The following is a 22,337-nucleotide window of genomic DNA, read 5'->3' as shown; positions in this document are numbered from 1 at the left end:
AGAAGTATACTTTGCAATTTAGTAGCTTTCATGCAGAACTTACACCGTAAACAGTGTACTGTGGAAGTAACTATGATCTAGGACACTGCTATTCCGAGTGCCTAGTCATGCCTTTGGTCAGTGAGGGGACTTATCCTACCACTTCATCCAGTACTCCCTGGTTTGCACCTGTGGTATGCCTACAACTTCCTTGCCTATCAATGGATGTACAAGAATTGGCATATCTTTAGTACAAGTACAGTGCTATACCGACCTGTACTTACAGGCCTATGAGATGCAAATACTTATACTACATTTTACTGTATGGCCAGTACTCAAGATTATTCTATAGCTGACAAATTGATAAACTTCCGCTTCAACTATGTTCCTGTACTGTAGATTGGAATACTGCCTGTAGTGAAAGTTTTTACTGTGGCTTATTTTATGCATTATAGATGCTATGTGTGGACTTTTTAGGTGAGGAACCTGCAATAGCCAATTATTCTTCAGACTGTTTACTGCATTTAGATGATGTATTAAATAACGCACATTTTATGTTGTGAACATTGAACAGTTAGAACTTTAGCGAAGTGTTAATGGAAGGTGTGATTCAAACTTTAAAACTGTGTCTGTTGCAAAATTATTTGTCATTATTTAGATTGCTTACTAATACAGTTATGAATTTGCAAATATTTTTCACTACGTGATTGTGCATCCACACATAGAAATGTAGTACCCTGAGCACACAGATATAACAAATTTTATTTTTAGGAATTTAAGTATTGCTTCCACAGAATTTTCTGTTTTTCTACTACCATGGAAAGTTATAAAAATATAAACCTTTTTCCTTCACGGGGTTGATGTAAGATGGCAATTTCTTGATGATGTTATTGCATGTGTTAATATTTGTAAAGGAAAATGATATATTTAAAGAACTGTGGTCCGAGAAACAGTTGCTAGACAACAGTATTTGTGTCTGCGATGGAAGCACCGTTTAGTCATAGAACTTTTGACAGTCAGTAATGGACAGCTGGGGTGTGCAGCAGGATGGATTCGTTGAGTCTACAGTGTAATGCATAGACGCAATTTTGGAATTATGTGAGTTGCAGATTTATTACGAGGAGAAACGATGACTCAGAACTATGGTAGGATAGCATACTGGCTTAAAAAGGTTTTGAAATGAAGAACACGGCATTATTTGATGAGGTAAAACGTTTGTTTTTCTAGATTTGTATTGTTGGTCCACTTCACCATCGCCACAGTCGTGTTTCTGATAATTATTCCAATGATTGATCTTCCGAGTTAATTTAATGTACCATAGAAGTTATTAGATGAAATGGTTTTTCGTATTGAGTCTATAACTTTTTTCTTAAGTACCTTCCTAAATGTAATTTGAGAGCTTAAAGGTTGAGACATGTGTTTCATTGGCATTCTGTGTCAAAATTATGAACCCAATTTTCCTCGAACCGCTGTAGTCAGTATTTAGCTCTATTTTTCTAAGCTGTTGCTTAGTCTTGCTGTGTTGTTGTTTCTTCCAGTACTTCATTTTGCAGGTTAGATTCATAATAAATGGTAGCTTCGTTTCCTTTGCACAATGTAGGCTCTGTCAGTTTCTATATTTTACCAGGGCCATATATCGTTGCAGAAATTTTCGTGTGTTTCAGGTAAAATTCTTATACGGGTCGACATTAAAGTATGGTTTTTGTATATACCTGTACAGTTCCTTTTGTCTAAACAATTCGCGCTGACCCAGTCTACAGAGCGTAGAATCAGTGATTTTATTATTTATTCGCTTATGAATCAGATCGGTTTTCGTACACACGTGGGATTCTTTCCAATATAATGTAATTGATGTGGCTTTAACCTCAGTAGCACATTTAGGCTGTCAGTTCACATTCCCAGGGTTGTATTTACGGTAACACACGCACAAACAAAGTCTACTCACTTACACAGTATCTGCCGTAAAATATCTAGGAGGAACTATCCGGAGCGACCTTAAGTGGAATGACCATATAAAACAAATAGTGGGAAAAGCAGATGCCATACTTACATTCATAGCAATAATCTTAAGAAAATATAACTCACCCACGAAGGAAGTATCTTATAAGGCGCTTGTTCGACACATTCTTCAGTATTCTTCATCTATCTGGGATCACTGCCAGATAGGACCGACGGAAGAGATAGAGAAGATCCAACGAAGAGCGGTACATTTCGTCACAGGATCGCTTAGTCAAGGCCACAGCTTTACGGAGATGTTCTACGAATTACACTGGCAGACGTTGCAGGAGAGGTGTTGTGGATCACGGAGAGATTTGCTAGTGAAATTTCAAGACAGCAGTTTCTGGGAAGAGTCGGACAAAATATTACTTCCCGTTACATACGTCTCCATTAATGACCATGAGGAGAAAATTCGAGAAATTAGAGCCAACGCAGAGCCTTACCGGCAGTCATTCTTCCCATGCGCTATTTGTCACTGGAACAGGGTTAGAGAGCTCAGTGACTGGTACAAAAAGTACCCTCCACCGCACACCATTAGATGACTTGCGGAGTATGATGTATACAATCTTCAATGTCAGAGAGAGGAAAGTAGAGGAGACAGACAGAAAGGCGGTGAGGGAGTGAACATAGAGAGTGTGGAAAGAGGGAATGCAGAGAGAATGGGGGAAGAAGTAGATCGACGAAAAGAGGGGGGAGAGGAGATTATGGACAGAAAGAGAGGAGAGGACAAAGTGAAGGGAAGGAAGAGATGGACATAGAGAAGGGAGAGAAATCGATTAGGAGGCTAATGAAGCCCTAAGTACTGAATCCTTGAATGTATAATACGTGTCTTTTAGGCCTAGCAACCTTCCATTCTCTCACGAAATTGTCGTTAAACTTAATCATTTTGGTTGATGTGCTGTGTAATCCTCGAAAATGCAATTGACTTTTTTGGAAGAAACAGTGTTTGTTGCAAGTCGGACTAATTATTTTATTCTATAAATTTGTAGTTCTACTCGTATAATTCATGACAGGGGTCTTTTAGACCACTATCGAAACAGCTGCCTTTCCGATACTTTATTTATATTTTAGCAGAAAGACGTGATAAAGTAACTAGATTACTGACAACATTATCAGTTCGGCACAAATATACTCTTTATTGGGAGTTCTGGAGCCTTGCAGTCCCAGTGTTCAGCTGAACGTAAGTGTATTTGTCAATGCCAAAGTACATCGATGAACACAAGTTTTTTTGTCATAAACTGACTATGTACTTATGACACTACTACTTCTTTCTTAGAACATAATTATACACCGTTTTACCTGTAAATATCACGCTGACTCAGTAGAGTGAATTACTGTCACCAGTGAGCAAAATACGAATACGCAGAACCATGACCTAAGAACTTCTATAATCATCATTTTCGCCTGAAAAACAATTTCGCGGTTGTCCGCTGTGTGACCAAAAAGAACAAATGTTTGATGTTGTTAAGTCACAGCAGAAGAGCACCACTGTAGGTGAAAGATGTGAAAATAACATTATTCTATAAGAAACGTACAAGAGGAGTTAATCCTCTTGACCACAGGGGAAATACGTGCACTCGGAAGAGACAGACAAGAAGATGGTATTTTTTTCTTACGGACAAACGAATCTAGTATCATACATTTTCATAGTACACTCCCATCTACGTAGAAGGCAGATCTGAGAGAAGCATAACTTTCCCGTCTGGAGAGGATAATCAACAAGCTGCAACCCCAAAACAGAGTTCTATAGGCCACGGCACATTGTGGAATTAGTATCCAACTGGACAAAGTTTGTGTCAGATGCAAGATCACCGAATGGAAGATGCCACAAGTGCTCGCAGAATAGCGGTCAGTCATGATGCAGACACACAAAAATATACGCAATGAGCATAGTGAAATTATTTGCGAAGTGTATTACTTTTAATGAGCAAATATCCTCGTGTGGATCAGTAAAACTGACAATTAGTTATCCAACTCCGGAAAATTATAAAATGATTTATAATATTCTACTTCATATTATACTAAAATTAAAGTTACAACACCATAACAGATACTTTCTTGTTCATTCTGTCTAACCAACCCCCTCAAAACTTTATAAAATTTCCTTTAAAACCAACATGTAGTAATTGTTTTAAGTTAGAGGTCTTATACAAAGCTCTCACACATTTTTGCTATTCCAGCCATTCATGAACCCAAGGTTATGATTAATCATGTAAAAGACGACTCTGTCAGTAGTCCCTTCGATAGGTTACTTTTACATCCAGACATGTGCATAAATTATTATTATTGATAACATACGAAATTTATATCCATCTTGTGGCAGGACTATGAATTATCCACACATACAAGTTACCCAAAAACACCATGAGTGCCTCAGGTCATTACCCAATATTTCCAATCTATAAAAAAATCATAATTACATTGTTCTTAATTAATGAAGTGTTTGCAGTGGCAAATTGACCTTAAACACGTAGCGTGGTCAGATATAACGTAGCATTTGTGTATTTTGTTCATAATTTTGCTTATAATGTGTACATACAGGGTGATTATAATTAAACTTTCAAAACGCTGTAGAAATAACCCCACTGGTCAGAATGACGTCAAATTGAAACGGAGTATTGTCGGAGAAGGTGAAAAACATATGGCAGAAGAAAAAAAAACTGTGAAAATTGATCAATAGATGGCGCTGTATGTGTCAGAATACGTAAAAGAAAACCCCTGTCATGCGTACGACCCATTGAAGTTGGTATATATACGCCACGTACACGGCTTTTCCTCCTTTCGCATCTGCGACGTTTGCCTTGACTGTATCTATGCAGTATCGCGCTCTTCTTGTAAAGCTGTATTACAAGAATGATGACTGTGCACACGACACTCTGCAGAAGTTCCGGACACTGAAGGGTTTGAAAAAAGGCGTTGGTCCGATGACTGGCCTGGGTCTGGCTGAGAATGATTCGGAAATTCTAAAAGACGGGTTCTTTTAGTGTGCAACCTGGTTGAGGGAGGATACGAATTGATTCGAGGTCACTGGAAGCAGTGGCCGCAGCAATGCAGGAGGAGACGAGTGGTGGTGTACAAACGTGTTGTGTACAGAGAATTGCGAGTGGTGGTGTACAAACGTGTTGTGTACAGAGAATTGCCCAAACATTCGACATACCCGTACCCGTGAGCTCGGTGCATAAAATACTACGAAACATCCTCCTTTGCTATCCATTCAGAGTTACCCATGTGCACGAACTCCCTCCTGTTGACCTGCCATGAAGAGAGAACTTTCCCTTAGAATTTCTTGCTCGCATGGAAGTGGACAATGACTCGCGGTGGAAACTTTGTAGATAGATGAAGCCCACTTCCATCTGACGCGATCCGTCAACACACGGAATTGTCGACTACGGGCAACGAAAAATCCACACGCAAATCAACCAGTACCACTTCATCCTGATAAGATCACTGTGTGGTGCGGGTTTATGGCACCATTTATCATAGGGCCATATTTTTTCGAAGAGACATGTACTTTCAGTCCTGTTACCAGTACAGTCTCTGGTAAGCGCTATGAGTGTCTTTTGCGTACCATGTCATTCCAGTTCTCCAACAGCGTGGATGTGTGGATGGGATCATTTTTATGCAAGATAGCGCACCTTCGCCCATTCATATCCAGTTAAGCAGCGCCATTTCGGAAATTCTAGAACTATCAGCCGCCATTTCCCTACAGCCTGGCCGTCCCGACCAGCTGATCTTAATCCGTGCGACTTCTGACTGTGGGGCTATCTGAAAGATGTTGCGTTCAGTGATCCGATTGCAAACTTACCTGCATTGAAGGCACACATTACGCAGCCTTCCTGAATGTGACTCCGGAAACAATTCGATCAGTTGCGGAACATGCTGGTTCTCGATTCCGAGTTCTTGCAAAAAACGATGGACAGTATATTGAACATGTTTTGCGCCAGTCACGCGGAAATAAATAAAATGATTTAATTTTAATTTATTCTTTTTATCCAATTTTTGGCCTCATGACAGTTAAAAACCGATGTGACTAATGCTTTTTATGCGGGTTTTGGCCTCAGGAGAATTAAAAACCGATGTGAGTGATGACTTTCATGCGGTTTTTGGCCTCAGGACAACTGAAAACCGATTTTTCCAATCCAATGTGATATGACTTTGCTGTGGTGGATGGGCTTACGTAACTAACAGTGTCACACTTGTACATCAGTGCACACTGAATAGTACAATTTGTTTAACGTCAAACGTGCACATTAGGCATTGTTGTATGATTCATTTGTCATTTGTAGTCGACCACTATTAAATTATGATGCTTACAGCGCCATCTATTGTTACATTTTGTAACTATTTATTTTTCTTCTCCCATACGTTTTTCCCATTCTCCGATAATATTCCGTTGCAATGAGACGTCATTCTGACCAGTGGTGTTAGTTCTACAGCGGTTTCAAAGTTTAGCCATAATCACCCTGTATTTTAGTCAGAGGTCATAAAGTGGCCACAACATTTTTCAATGTGAACTAATTTATTGTGTATATATGTAATTGGTCTTATAACTGATTAGATTTCAGTTTTAAGTGCTAAAATTGAGCATAGTAGACATCAGGAAGTGCTTAGAACGGCAAGCATGGGGACACGCATGTTCTGATCTCACTGATCACTTGTTTTGGTAGCTCGGTGACGCACTGTGGTGCCAGAGTGCAGCAGGTTTTGGGTTAGTGTTCGTTGGTCTTTGAAAATTTCTTGAGGGCATTTATTTTATTTATTTATTTATTTATTTATTTGTTGTTCCGTGGGACCACATTTAGGAGAAGTCTCCATGGTCATGGAACGAGTCAATACATGAAATTATAACACGATTGTAGAAACAGATAAAATGAAATATAAGAAACATATTCAGGCGACAAATCGTTAGTTTAAATAAAGAAAATCAAGAATGTAACACTGGAATTTGCTTAATTTTTTTGCTCTTCCAGGAGCTCCTCGACAGAATAGAAGGAGTGAGCCATGAGGAAACTCTTCAGTTTCGACTTAAAAGTGTTTGGGCTACTGCTAAGATTTTTGAGCTCTTGTGGTAGCTTATTGAAAATGGATGCAGCAGAATACTGCACTCCTTTCTGCACAAGAGTCAGGGAAGTGCATTCCACATGCAGATTTGATTTCTGCCTAGTATTAACTGAGTGAAAGCTGCTAACTCTTGGGAATAAGCTAATATTGCTAACAACAAACGACATTAAAGAAAATACATTCTGTGAGGGCAATGTCAAAATTCCCAGACTATTGAATAGGGGTCGACAAGAGGTTTTCGAATTTACACCATACATAGCTCGAACAGCCCGTTTTTGAGCCAAAAATACCCTTTTTGAATCAGAAGAATTACCCCAAAAAATAATACCATATGACATAAGCGTATGAAAATATGCGAAGTATACTACTTTTCGTGTTGAAATGTCACTTATTTCAGATACTGTTCTAATGGTAAATAAAGCGGCATTTAGTTTCTGAACAAGATCCTGAACATGGGCTTTCCACAACAGCTTACTATCTATCCGTACGCCTAGGAACTTGAACTGTTCCGTCTCACTTATAACATGCCCATTCTGTCTGATTAAAATGTCAGTTCTTGTTGAATTGTGAGTTAGAAACTGTAAAAACTGAGTCTTACTGTGATTTAGCATCAAATTATTTTCCACAAGCCACGAACTTATATCATGAACTACATTATTTGATAATGTTTCAATATTACACACAAGATCCTTCACTACCAAGGTGGTGTCATCAGCAAACAGAAATATTTTTGAATCACCTGTAATACTAGAAGGCATATCATTTATATAAATAAGAAACAGCAGTGGCCCCAGCACCGACCCTTGGGGAACGCCCCAATTAACAGTGCGCCATTGGGACTGAACATCATTACCACTCTCAATATTGCGGAGGATTACCTTCTGCTTTCTGTTCTTAAAGTAGGAGGCGAACCAATTGTAAGCTACTCCCCTTACTCCATAATGTTCCAACTTCTGCAGTAATATTTTGTGGTCAACACAGTCAAAAGCCTTCGTTAAATCAAAGAAAACACCTAACGTTCGCAACCTTTTATTTAATCCGTCCAAAACCTCACAGAGAAAAGAGACTATAGCACTTTCAGTTGTTAAGCCATTTCTAAAACCAAACTGTACATTTGACAGCAAATTATGTGAATTTAAATGCTGCAGTAACCTTGTATATACAACCCTCTCGATAACTTTAGCAAACACCGATGGCATAGAAATAGGTCTATAATTGTCAACATTATCCCTGTCTCCCTTTTTATAAAGTGGCTTCACTACCGAGTGCTTTAATCGGTCAGGAAACCGACCACTCCTAAAGGAAAAGTTACAGATATGGCTAAGTACTGAGCTAACATACGTGGAACAATACTTCAGTATTCTGCTAGATACCCCGTCATATCCGTGAGAGTTCTTGGTCTTTAGTGATTTAATTATTAACTCAATCTCCCTCTTGTCAGTATCACGGAGGAGCATTTCAGGTAACAGTCTCGGAACACTTTTTTCTAAGAGCGCTATATGATTTCCTGTTGGGACTAGGTTTCTATTTAGTTCACCTGCTATATTCAGAAAGTGATTATTAAGTACTGTACATATATGCGACTTATCAGTAACACGGACATCCCCGCTACGCACTGATTCTATAATCTCGACCTGTCTCTGCAGACCAGCCACTTCCTTTACGAGTGACCATATGGTTTTAATTTTATCCTGAGACTTAGCTATTCTATCTGCATACCACATACTTTTTGCCTTCCTAATAACTTTTTTAAGCACCTTACAATACTGTTTGTAATGGGCTGCTGCATTTAGATTTTGACTGTTTCTAACGTTTTGATATAATTGCCACTTTGTTCTACAAGATATTCTTATCCCTTTAGTCAGCCACCCAGGCTGCCTGTTTGTGCTAGTACCCTGTTTTGAACGTTCTAACGGAAAGCAACTTTCAAAGAGCACGAGAAAAGTCTTGAGGAAAGCATTATATTTATCGTCTACTGTATCAGCACTATAAACATCTTGCCACTCTTGTTCCTTGATAAGGTTTACAAAAGTCTGTACAGCAACTGGATCAGCTTTCCTAAAAAGTTGGTAACTATATTTAACATGTGTTGCAGCACAAAAATCTTTTAGACTTAAAATTTGTGCATCATGATCTGAAAGGCCATTCACCTTTTTGCTAACAGAATGCCCTTCTAATAATGACGAATGAACAAAAATATTGTCTATGGTTGTTCTACTATTCCCTTGCACTCTCGTTGGAAAGAATACGGTTTGCATAAGATTATATGAATTAAGGAGGTCTACCAGCATCCTTTTCCTTGCACAATCACTTATACAATTAATATTGAAGTCACCACATATAACTAACTTTTTGTATTTCCTATAAAGTGAACCAAGAACCTCCTCTAGCTTTAGCAAAAATGTTGTGAAATCGGAGTCTGGGGATCTATAAATAACAACAGTAAGAAGTTTAGCTCCACTAAATTTAACCACACCTGCACAACATTCAAACACCTTTTCAGTGCAGTACTTTGAAACATCAATTGACTCAAATGGGATACCGTTTTTCACATACGTGGCTACTCCCCCACACCGCAAAGAGCTCCTAGAAAAGCTGCCAGCCAACATGTATCCTGGTAAAGGAAGCCTCTGAATTATCTCCTTATTTAAGAAGTGTTCAGATATACCAATAATTTCAGAGTCAACATCTATAAGCAGTTCACTAACTTTATCTCTAATACCTTGTATATTTTGATGAAATATACTAATTCCCTCATTAATCGGATACCCAAGCTTTGTAGAAAGTGGTTTCTTTGTTAGAGAGACTTCCCTTAAGCAGGAATACCTATCAGCTGACTTCAATCTAAAAAAGATACAGCTCTAACACCCACAACTACCGGAATTTTCCCATGAGTGATCCCACCACCCCCACCTATGCTGTCACCTATAAGTTTTACCAACCTCCCCTTCCCATATCTGTTGAGGTGCAGGCCATGTCTAGTGAAACCCGTCCTGCTGATAGACTCCACCGACACCACTGAAATGTGACTCATGCCTTTTGTCATCAGCGCACCCCCAAGTCTCATGTTATTACGCCTGACGGCTGTATCAAGATGAGGCCGATCGTGACGCTGAAACAGTTCCACGAAATGCACATTCGTGTTGCCAGTCTTAGTGGCTATCTTTTCCAGGTCACCATCTATGTCATACTCCCCATCCCTATCAATACTATTACCAGCCCCACCCACATGAGTTGAACACGTTGAATTTTCAATTAGTGAGAGTGGCTTCCGGACTCTTACATCCTAACGGGACATGTTTATATGTATGGGCTTAGGTGGTCGTATTTGCGACCACGCGAACTTTAAATCTCTTTAACACGTTGACTGTCCTGTGGCCGCCGCCGGCTACAGCAGGACCGCACGACAGAAGACGCGTACCTGCCTATGGCTGTCCTGGCGGTGAAAAAAGCATCACTAAGCGAGTGGCATTTGACCTGTTCAGCATTTTAAGCCGGCTGTGAACTAGAATATTGCACTGCATTTGTTATTTATAATAGTGTGGCTAACTTATAAGATGGTTTGTCGCAATAGTGACTGAGATTTACGATCTTTAGCTTTTCATCGACTGTAAGCGAGATTTTATCGCTGGCTAGCTGTTAAGTATATTTGCTGCTGATTTTCGACATGTGATGTGCTGTTATATGAATTTCACTCGTACCCGAGACTGTATGTAAACGCTCTGTGCGCTCTGTATGACTACATTTTCACAGTTTAGTTTATTGTTGTTTAACTGATTTATCATTTTTACCGATAAATTTATGTGAGGCCACCATTCCCCTCCTCTTCGGAACTGAACTTTAAGGAATTTGACTCAGACTGCATTATTATCCTACGAGCTTTTATCCATTCATTCCATATATTTTAGTCAATTTTCTTATTTATAACTGCATTTGAGATCGCTAACTCGTTCTGTCTACTATATGAAGTTTTGATGAGCCTTTAAATGTTAAAGATTCCGGCTTAAAAGTGACGTTGCACGGCTGAGCCCTTCTGACTTATACAGAACCCACACCGACAGCGGTTAAGCTTAAAAAGTGTGCAGTCGTCCGTAACGATGAAAATAGACCGTGAAGTCCAGCAGGTTAATATACAGTCTAGTTTAACGAGTTGTATTAAGCATTTTACGTTTAGTATCTGTCAGCCGATATTTTGCAGCATTTCCGATGCACGCTGTCGTCATTCAAAGTTCCCGGTGCCACTGTTTGTTTACCAGTTACGTCACTGCTTAGTCCAGCAATATTCGTAAATCATTATCCACAATGGAAGAAGTTCATACTACTATTTGTCCTTGGTTACTATGGAACAGCAGTGCTGTGCCTCTATCCAGCAACCTCACCTGCGTTTACCAGCAGATGAGCACTGTAGGTGCGATTGGTACACTTGCGACCGGAAGGTATGCGAGAGCGTTTTACATGGCTGAAGTTCACAGGCGAAAACCCAGAAACTGTTACTAAGCAGGACTTCGAACATACAATGTCCAAAGCAAAGCTGCAGTTCCGTACTTTGCGTGCCACGTCTCGACACAGTCGAACGTTGCTTCTTTTACTCGAATAAGCAGCTAGAGTTCTCCTTAAACTACGTAGACTGTATACGTTCATACTTTCATTTAAATACACAAGTCCAATGGACAAACTTAAAGTGAAATTAAAGCATGTGGTATCCTAGGGAGTAAATGTACTCATAAACTGAGGATTAAAACTGATCTGTACGGAGTTAAGGTTGCGTGAAGGATTCTCATAATAACTTAATTTGTTTATAATTTTGTGCTACCAGGACGGGCTGCGAATATGGTAAAGTTAAGCATCAAAACATTTATTATTTACTCGTAGACATTACCACAGTGAATTTAACAATACTGGTCCAACAAAGTTTCTCATGAGAGAAAGTTTTCAGTACGTAGTATCAGACCAAACATTTCTGCTAATTAGCGTTGCAACACGTTCCACTGTTACAAACTGTCTTTATAATTTGGCATATTACATTAAAATATTTTCTACAGCGTAAGGTTAATTCTTTATTTCTGGTAATTTAAAAAGTAACTTTCTCTACGAAAATTAACACCAATGTTTTTTATCCGTACTTCAACAGTTCGCCTTCATTCACAATGTTTTCGTTATTATTTGTTTCTGTTACCTGCAACGTATCATCTTATCTTGTCGACATTGCCAGTTTCTGTTGTGAGATACTTCGTTGTCCCTACTCCTCTCTCGTCGCAGTAGCTGAACGTCGTTGTTACCAACAGCGGACCTTGACAACTATATCGAAAATGTTAAGCCATCTGAAATCTTTTTCCTGAATGTAGTTCATCCACAAATTTCGTCCAAAATAAAATTTTAAATGATTCAGCTGAGCTCATGGGTGGGGTTTACTGTGCGGGTTTCAAATAGACACAGCAAACAGCACACGTGTGACAGTATGTTTGTGCTCGTGCATATAATCTGCGCAGTCGCTTCACATAAAACTTGGTTTTATGTCCTCTCCATACTTTTTAATATTCTATAATGAAGTTGTCAGCGCGAATGCTCAGGTCTCATAATAAGTAGCCATACATACAGTTCACCCAATAGCTACAGTCCGTTCGCACGCGAGCACTCTCTCCAAGAAAACTATTAATGCTTAATGGCAACCGTTTCGTCACTACTTCTCGAACTCATGTATCTTACTAAAATGTTCATCAGCAACAAGCCGACATCACGACAATTTAATCACGCGACGGTTTGCCTCAAACATACTTCACTTTGCACATCATCTGCATTCACTTCGTACAAACTTTTTTTCGATAAGTCTAGATTCCTGCTCCTCCACGTTCTTACTTAAAAGGATTTCGCAAAAAACAGTGATCTCTATCTAGTGTACTTCCATTTCAATAAAAACATTCCACATCAATTGTATCTGTATTTCTATTTCACTTAAAGACAGACTATGTTTAATCCTAACTGGGCATAGTACACGAAAAGTTATTTACTATAGTTTATTATATCACATAAGTTTGCGCAACAGGATCTTTCTTACAAACAACACTGTTACATACGCTCTTAAATACAGTCAGAATTAATCTCATCTGTATGAACAGAAACAGTCAATAAATAAGGATAAGAATTTTTACTTGGAACACAAACAACCCGTCAGTCATCATATCTCGCTTAATCAGTATCACATTAATAAAATTACTATCTCAGTATGTATGTACATCCAAAATAAAACGATAGCAAATTGTTATCATTCGAAAATGTGGTGTATTACAGAAACTAGAAAAACTACGATGCAGGAGGATTCCTTGGGTTCAGTTTAAACAGCACCAACAAATGCTCTTCTTGTAGAAGGAAAAGAGTTGCCACTCTGCATTGACAACCGTTACAGAAAAAGAAATGTAGCACGTATTTAGGCACACTCAATAAAGTGACGGTCATTGTATTACAAGGTCACCGCACAATTGCTCCAAGGCTGTTCCTAGCGGAAAGACGACGTGCAGCTTCCACGTAATCCCCTAAAAAACCGCGCTGTTTCCGCAACAGAAATCAAATACCGTAAATATACAATTTTCATACATTCTACCATCCTATTAATAATCATACATGTTAGATTCAGTTGGTTGTCAGATACGTTTATTCAGTTCCATTCTATTCACAGAGGAAAACTGTTCACATGTGTGGCACATGGACACAACGTATCTCACAAAACGAAAAATCAGAAAGTCCGTTGCAAACAGCTGACATGTGGAAGTAAGATCTTTCGGGTGTCTTCAAAGCCTTTAGGAGTGTCGCGTGTAGCGAGTAAAATATATTATTAAAATGTTATAATATCAACTATACCAATTCAAAAAATGGGAATCATACTCACAGAATTCCTCTTGTGATAGCAAGCACCCATCTTTAGTGAACATTATTACCTTTAGTTACACAAAATACATTTTATTTGGATAAATTATTCCTACGGACTAGCTGACCTTGGAAACGTCTGTTATATATTACAGACGACAAACAGAGTAAAAAATAGTGAAACAATAGATATGAAACACGATTGACTAAATTTTGTCTATAACTGCACTGACGATTTAAGAAACTCTGATCGAATCCTGGATGACGAATCGCTTTACCTGAGGAAGATTCGCAATTTACACCTGAAATAACAGCAATTAGAGAAGTAAATACTGTAGACATAGTGTATGATTCCCACAACATGTGCTTTACAGATAGCAACACCGTGTCGTGTAGCGATTACCTCTCGTTATACGCTGATGAACCTAAACATTATGGTCACTACCCGCCGGGAGATTGAGTGCCGCCTGGAGACGTCGAGAGTGCGTGATGTGATAAACAAAGCGTGTGAGCGGAGCAGAGACGATTGGGTTATCATTCTGACGACGATACTGGCTGCAGATGGGAAAATCCACTGACGCAACCGCCATTGACAAACGACATATTATTATATTACGTCGCCTGAGAATGAGAATCGGAAACGACTGTTCGCGCGTGCTGCTATCTTGAGCATCTATAGAAACTGATTGAAGGACGGTGAAACCATCAGTAATCGACAAGGTGTCGGGCGTCCATGACTCATAGCAGCTCTATAAAGAAGGATAGGCGTCGACTGCATGATATGGCTTTAGAGTACAATACTGGTGCAGTGAAAAGTGCTTCTGAGCACACCGTTCGCCCCACGCTGTTGAACGTGGATGGAGCTCCGCAGCACACGACCCCTAACTATTCCTATGGTAACACAACGACACGTTCGGCTATGATTGCAATGGGCACGGGATCATCGAGATTGAACCGCCGGTCATTGGAAACATGGCGCCTGGTTGGATGAATCACGTTTCTTGTTGCACGTCTATGGCCGTGTCCGGACATCCCGTCATCCAGGTGAACAGCTACTCGAAAAATGCACTGCGTGACGGTCATAGGCCGATTGCGGCAGCAGTATTCTGTGGAGGATATTCATCTGGGTTTCTAAGGGACCTCTGATGGTAATCGAAGGGACCATGACAGCTCTGATCTACGTGAAGATTACACAGCTCTACAAAATAAATTTTTTTTTTCGTTGCCAGGGAAGTTTGAACGAAAATGGGATATTGTTATGATACTCATTCCGGGTATATTTGTACTTTTTCCAAATTGGCTCTGGTTTTTGAGATATAGGTTATTTGTAGAAATGAGAGTTTCATGTGGATAATATCGCCTGCAGGGTCCATATATGGTGTAATGTATTTGCTACCTGTTTTTTAACTAGTGATATTGTACTGTCTTTATTAAACAATTGTGCTCAGGGAGTGCATCTGTGTGGTTGAGGATTACATCATGCAAACATCACACTGTCAGCATGTGTTCAGTCCTGTTGTGCGGTGCGTGTGTTGAAGATATTGAGGGTTGTGCAGATTTGAATTCGGCGGTACTCGACATTCATTTGTTGGCCGAGGTAATCCCCGCAACAGCCGATAGGTAGCGTTCAGTGTAAACAAGAAAAATGGCGATGGTCGAAAGTCACACACATGTGCAGTGCAGCTTCAAGGAGATAGAACCTTTTCATCGTGACGTAGCAAATAAGAGGTGAGTATTCATTTCACACAAAACAATTAATGATGTTTGTTGGATGTGATTGACATGCAAATACAAGAAAGTTCTGCATAATATGTAGTATTTGTGCAATTTTGTTTTAGGAAAACATGAGTTCTTCACGCCGTCTTTGCGTGAACCATCCAGATGAGTTCTGCTACATTTGTGGTGAATACGTTCTTCAAAAGAACAGGAAGAATATCACTCCTTTTGTGAAGGAAGCGTATCTGGCATATTTCGAAATTAAACTTGGAGATCAAGACAAGGCGTGGGCACCCCATAAAGTTTGTAAATGCTGTGTGGAGTGCATACGGCAGTGGACAAAACGAAAAAGGAAAAGCTTAAACTTCGGAGTGCCTATGGTATGGCGAGAGCAGAAGAACCATACAGATGATTGCTATTTTTGCATTGTTAATGTGAAAGGTTTTAATAGGTTCAAAAAACGAAAGTGGGAATATACCGATTTGGAGTCAGCAAGAAGACCGGTGGTGCACAGCAACGATGTTCCTGTACCAACCTTCACAATATTACCCACGCTAACATCATCAGATGACGATGTGCACGGCGAGGAATGTACAAGTAGTGGTTCGGAATACGAAGGACGTGAGACACAACCCCAGCAGTTCGACCAGAAGGAGCTCAGTGACTTGATACGAGAACTCAATCTTTCAAAGCAAGCATCAGAACTCTTAGCATCCGGGCTTAAGGAAAAGAACTGTCTTCATCCAAGTGTTAAAATAACAGCTTACCGGACGAGAGAAGAAAACCTTCTTCCATACTTCAACCAAGAAGAGGTTATAGTGTATTGCAGCAATATACCTGGACTTTTACTTGAATTGGGGCTGCCGGAATATAGACCAGAGGACTGGCGTCTCTTCATAGACAGTTCCACTAGAAGTTTAAAATGTGTTCTCCTACACGATGGCAATCGTTACGCATCTATTCCAATTGCCCACTCAACAAAACTTTGTGAAGCATATGCTAACATCAAGATGGTTCTGCAGAAAATTCAGTATATGCAGCACCAGTGGTTGATTTGTGTTGATTTGAAAATGGTGAACTTCTTGCTTGGACAACAAAGTGGATACACAAAGCACCCATGTTTTATCTGCATGTGGGATAGTAGGGCAAAGCACGAACATTGGAAGCAGAAAACATGGCCTCCAAGGGAAAATATGGCTGTTGGTGAAGCAAACATCATTAATGAACCTCTGGTTAGTAGGGACAAGATTGTTCTTCCACCATTACATATTAAGTTAGGACTAATGAAGCAATTCACCAAAGCTTTAGACAGAAATGGTAATTGCTTCACATACATCTGCAATACGTTCCCTGGACTCAGTAGTGAAAAACTTAAGGCAGGAATATTTGATGGTCCTCAAATTCGCAGGCTCATCAACGATACCAATTTTACAAGTGTCATGACTGTCACTGAAGCATCGGCCTGGAACAGTTTTGTCGCTGTTGTAAAATGTTTTTTGGGCAATCATAAAGCTCCCAATTACGAGGAACTGGTCAAAAACATGCTCACTAACTTTCAAAACTTAGGAGCTAACATGAGCATAAAATTGCACTTCCTTCACAGCCACTTGGATCGATTTCCTCGTAATCTAGGTGATTTCAGTGAGGAACCAGGAGAGCGGTTCCATCAAGATATGAAAGGAATAGAGGAAAGATATAAAGGAAGATGGGACAGGCATATGATGGCAGATTATTGCTGGAATCTGCAACGTGACTGTTCTGAAGAGACCTATAAAAGGAAAGTGTGCAGGAAGCGGTTCGTCATGGACGGAAAATGATATACTTATAGAGAAACTTTTCAATTATGTTTTATACGTGGACAAATGCCTATCAGGTTTTCATAGAAGCTATTTATAAAGATTATTTTCTTTTTTCATTGTAGTTTGTAGCGCTCGAGTTCAGTATTAGCAATTTTTTCTAATTTTTTGAATAAATCATGCATTATCTCAAAAACTAGAGCCAAACTGCATAAATGGTTGCTATATTCGTCCTCAGCACTACTAACCCATCCTAAAGCCACTCAAATATCCTTGGCAAGAAAATGAGTGTTGACCAGTGTTATTGCGAGCCATCTGCATCCTTTTGAGCTAGATGCACAACGAATATACATATTTTTGACTTCCGTTGATACGTCAGCTCTTGGAATTTTAAATACTTGTGCGCTCTTCCACCGACAAAATATACATGTGGTCATTTGTGGAGCTCTTGTTTCAACACCCGATATTTCATTTGTAAGTGCAATAACTACGTTTAGTCACATGGTATTGGTCTCTATACAAAGCAATACATGGATGAGACGTATGTTGAAATAATTTGCTCTTGGAGAACATTTTCGGATTTAGTAGAGCTTCCTGCTTTCTCCATCTACATCTATGCTCCGCAAGCCACCTTGCGGTGCGTCGTGGAGTGTACTTTGTGTGCATTGTCACTTCTCTCCTTACCTGTTCCAGTAGCGAATAGTTCGCGGGAAGAACTATTGCTGGTAAGCCTCGAACCTGCCTAATTATATCTGCAGGGTCTTTTCGCGAGATATACGTAGGAGGAAGCATTATATATGTTGACCCTTCTAGGGACGTACGCTCTCGGAACTTTGGCAGCAAAACATAACGTGATACAAAACGCCTCTCTTGCAGAGTCTGCCAGCGGAATTCCTTTCATCATCTCCGTCACGGTTTCGTGCTTCCTATATGATCCCATAACGAAACGTGCTGTACCTTTTTGGACCTTTTCTATTTCCTGTATCAATTCCATCTGCTATGGATGCCGTACTGATGAGCAATATTCAAGTACTGATCCAACGATGGTTTTGTAAGCTACCTCTTTCCCTGATGGATTGCATTTCTGGAGGATTCTCTCAATGAATTTCAGCCTGTCATTTGCCTTTCCTGCGAATAGTTTTAATAGCTTCATGGACATCCTCCTAGATATTTTCAGGAAGTAACTACTTCCAGTGATGGTTCTGCTATTGTGTTAACGTACAATATGTATACGCAGTACATTGCTTTTGCTTATGTTGGGGGTCAGTTAACACTCCCTGCACCACGCGACTATCCTCTGCAGGTCTTCCCCCATTTCCCTACAATTTTCTAGCGTTACAACTTCTCTGTAAACAACAGCAACATCTGCGAAAAGCCTCACTGAGCTTCCGATGTTGTCTACTATGTCATTTATATATACTCGTGTTGTGAGTAGCAACAGACTTATAGCACTCTCTTTGGTTACGCCTGAAATCGCTTTTACGTCTGAAGAATTCCTCTACTGAAAATGACATGTGTTCTGTTTGTTAGATATTCTTCAATCTAGTCACGCAGTTGTTCTGATATTCCGCACACTCGTGTTTTGTTCATTAGGCGGCAGTACGAAAGGGTATCGAATGTCTTACGGAAGTCAAAAAACAGGGCATCTACCTGGGCGCCTCTATCCACCGTTTTCTGCATTTCGTGGATGAACGGAGTGTGCTGGATTTCACAAGATCGTTGTTTTCGAAACCCATGTTGAGAGGAGATTTTCAGTCTCCAGATACACCGTAATACGCGAGCATAAAAAATATTGCAATATTTTACAACGGACCAACATCAGAGACATAGGCCTCAAGTTTTGTGCGTCTGTTCAACGACGCTTCTCGGGAAACACGAATGACTTGTGCCTGTTTCCAGTCATCAGAAACACGTCACTCGTCCAAAAATCTACTTTACACCGCTGCTAGAAGGGGGCAAGTTCTTTCGCATACTCTGTGCAATATCGTATTGGCATCCCGTCAGGCCCAGTGGCCTTCCCTCCGTTGAGCGATTTCAGTTACTTTTCTATACTATGGTCATCTCTGTTACTGTATTTGAATAGATCAACTGCAGCAGAGATGGCTAAGCGCTAGAACATATGAACTACCAAAGCAGCCCGGGTAACTGAGTTGATATTTAGGATCTAAAAGACTTTCTTCAGTTGGTTCTTGTAGCGCCATAGACGAATATCGCGTGGATAGGGAGTACATTAGAAGGGATTTATTGAAAAAGTCTCTCATAACTTACGAGAAGGGCGTAACCTGTCCTTCTTAATTTTTGAGTAAAAAAGGTGACTTCCACATTGTTCTCAAAGCCGTCAGATGAACCGTGGCATTAGTTAAACAGAAGAGTAGTTTGATTTTAAAAATAGACCCAGCTGAAAAAGGTGCTGTAACTACTCGATGCCCCCACGGATCCAAAGTTCGGTTTTGGGGACAGGGTCACAGTTTATGTCCTATTCCCCTATATCCTTCCACGCAACGTGGTCCCACACAGTTGGAAAGAACTGTAAATGTCTAGCTTTTTAATGTGTATAATACACACTTGGTGACCTTCCTAACAGTCATCTGGAGCTCATTCTCTCCTGTTTCGGCAGATATTTGCAACTTAGTTTGGCAATGCCTAGTTGGAGGCAGCCCAAACAAATACTGCTCACCACGTCCTTCACGCGACGCCCAGCGTCGACGGAGAGCCCGGTTTATTCTCCGTTATTATTTATAAAGCGCAATGTTACGTGTCCTTTCGATAGAGCGCTCCCAAATCAGTCCAGCGCGCTTTCCTTTTTATCAGTATATACTAACAGGAATATCAAAATACGGTGAACAACCAGTAATCCAGTAGCGACTCACGTGCTGCCGTGGCCCGTGCTGGGCACTACCGGCTAATTCAGGGCCGCCGTATTAAATGGGTACCTAAAATACCTGGTCGTCATATGAAGAACGTGATTAGCAACATTCGTTTGGGCTGACTCCAGCTACGCATTGCAAAAACTGAAACTTTAAAATACAGTTGAGAACTGCCTCTACCTTATATACAGTATAGAAGCAGTTCTCAATTGTAATTCCAAGTTAAACACTACAATTACGTCTTTCAAACGACGCCGAGTGTCGACGAAATGCATCGGTTTGTTTCTCATTACAAACAAACAGAACCCGTTGCCAGGGATGTGGAAGGCGTAGTATACCGCAAGCAGAGCCTGTTCTGTTGATGGTGCGAATGGAGCGGTCTATTGCCTGTCGAATCTCTGGAACAGTTCTGAAGTGAATGCCACGAAGTGGTTCCTTAATCTTCGGAATCAAGCCAAAGTCACAAGGACTTACGTCTGGGGAGTATGGTGGATGGTACAGTACTTCCCAGTCCCATCAACTGAACCGAACAGAGCAACCACAGCTTGCGCTATAAGCGCACGCGCATTGTCGTGCGAAATGATGGGTAAGTTGCGCAGGAAGTGTCGCCGCTTCTTTCGCAAAGCTGGTCGCAGGTGATGCTCCAAAAACGAACTGTAATACTGTGCATTGACGGTCTGCCGTGGAGGAACGTAATACGTTAGGATAACACCATCACAGTCGCACACGAGAATCACCATAACTTTAGACCGCACCATCAACGGAACAGGCTCTGCTAGCTGTATACTACGAATTCCACATCGCTGGCAACGGTTCTACACAACACTGACGACTACTTTGAAGGACAGTAACAGGTGCCAACATGTAACTCTTTTGAATCGGTTGTGATTAAATAGTTGCCTCTATTTAAGTTCCAACCCTCGTATATCATGTGTATGGGAATATGTGGCATTAAACTGAGGTGAGTGTATCGGTCATGGTTCGTCAGTACCATAGCCTCCAATGTCCCATGACTTAAACCCGCTGGCTTCTTTTTTTTCGGGGGGGGGGGGGGGGGAGAGGAGGCTTAGAGGGGGAGGAGAGGGTATATTTAAAACGTTTGATGTATTCCAGCATAGTTTTTAGTGTCGGTGTTTAACTTAGAACTACGATTGAAACAAGAACAGCTTCTGCTTGTCACAAGGGAACCTCCCCATCGCACCCCCATCAGATTTAGTTATAAATTGGCACTGTGGATAGGCCTTGAAAAACTGAACACGGATCAAGCGAGACAACACGAAGAAGTTGTTTGGAACGATGAAAAAAATAAGCAAAATATACAAACTGAGTAGTCCATGCGCAAGATATGCAACATCAAGGATAGCGTGAACGCAGGAGCGCCGTGGTCCCGTGACTGGCGTGAGCAGCTGCAGAACGAGAGGTCCTTGGTTCAAGTCGCCGGCACGGTAGCTCAGCGTGTTCGGTCAGAGGGTTACGTGCCCTCTGTAATGAAAAAAACTGAGTTAATCGATCAACAACGAACTTCAATGGATATCTTACGACGTCCGCCCTGAGCAAATGCAACGAACAAAATAATTGTCTGAAAATAAAAAATTAAACTTTACACATTTTTATACTCTCATTTTTGTTCGCTTTTGATCGTTGCATCTGCTCGAGGCGGACGTCGTAAGACATCCGTTTAAATTCGTTGTTGATCATTAACTCAGTTTTTTTTTTATTACAGATGGCTGCTAACCCTCTGACCGAACACGCTGAGCTACCGTGCCGGCTAATCTCATTTTGTTCGCTTTTGTTCGTTGCATCTGCTCGGGGCGGACGTCTTCAGACATCCGTTTAAGTTCGTTGTTAATCGATTAACTCAGTTTTTTTTTATTACAGAGGGCAGCTAGCCCTCTGACCGAACACGCTTAGCTACCGTGCCGGCACACTCGAGGGAAGACTTGAACCAAGGACCTATCGTTCCGTAGGCACGCACGCTAACCACGGGACCACGGCGCTCCTGAGCTCGCACTATCCTTGATGTTGTCTATCTTGCGCATGGATACTCAGTTTGTATATT

The sequence above is a fragment of the Schistocerca piceifrons genome, chromosome 1 (genome assembly GCF_021461385.2).
Source record: "Schistocerca piceifrons isolate TAMUIC-IGC-003096 chromosome 1, iqSchPice1.1, whole genome shotgun sequence".
Classification (NCBI taxonomy): domain Eukaryota; kingdom Metazoa; phylum Arthropoda; class Insecta; order Orthoptera; family Acrididae; genus Schistocerca; species Schistocerca piceifrons.
This window is presented reverse-complemented; position numbering follows the sequence as displayed.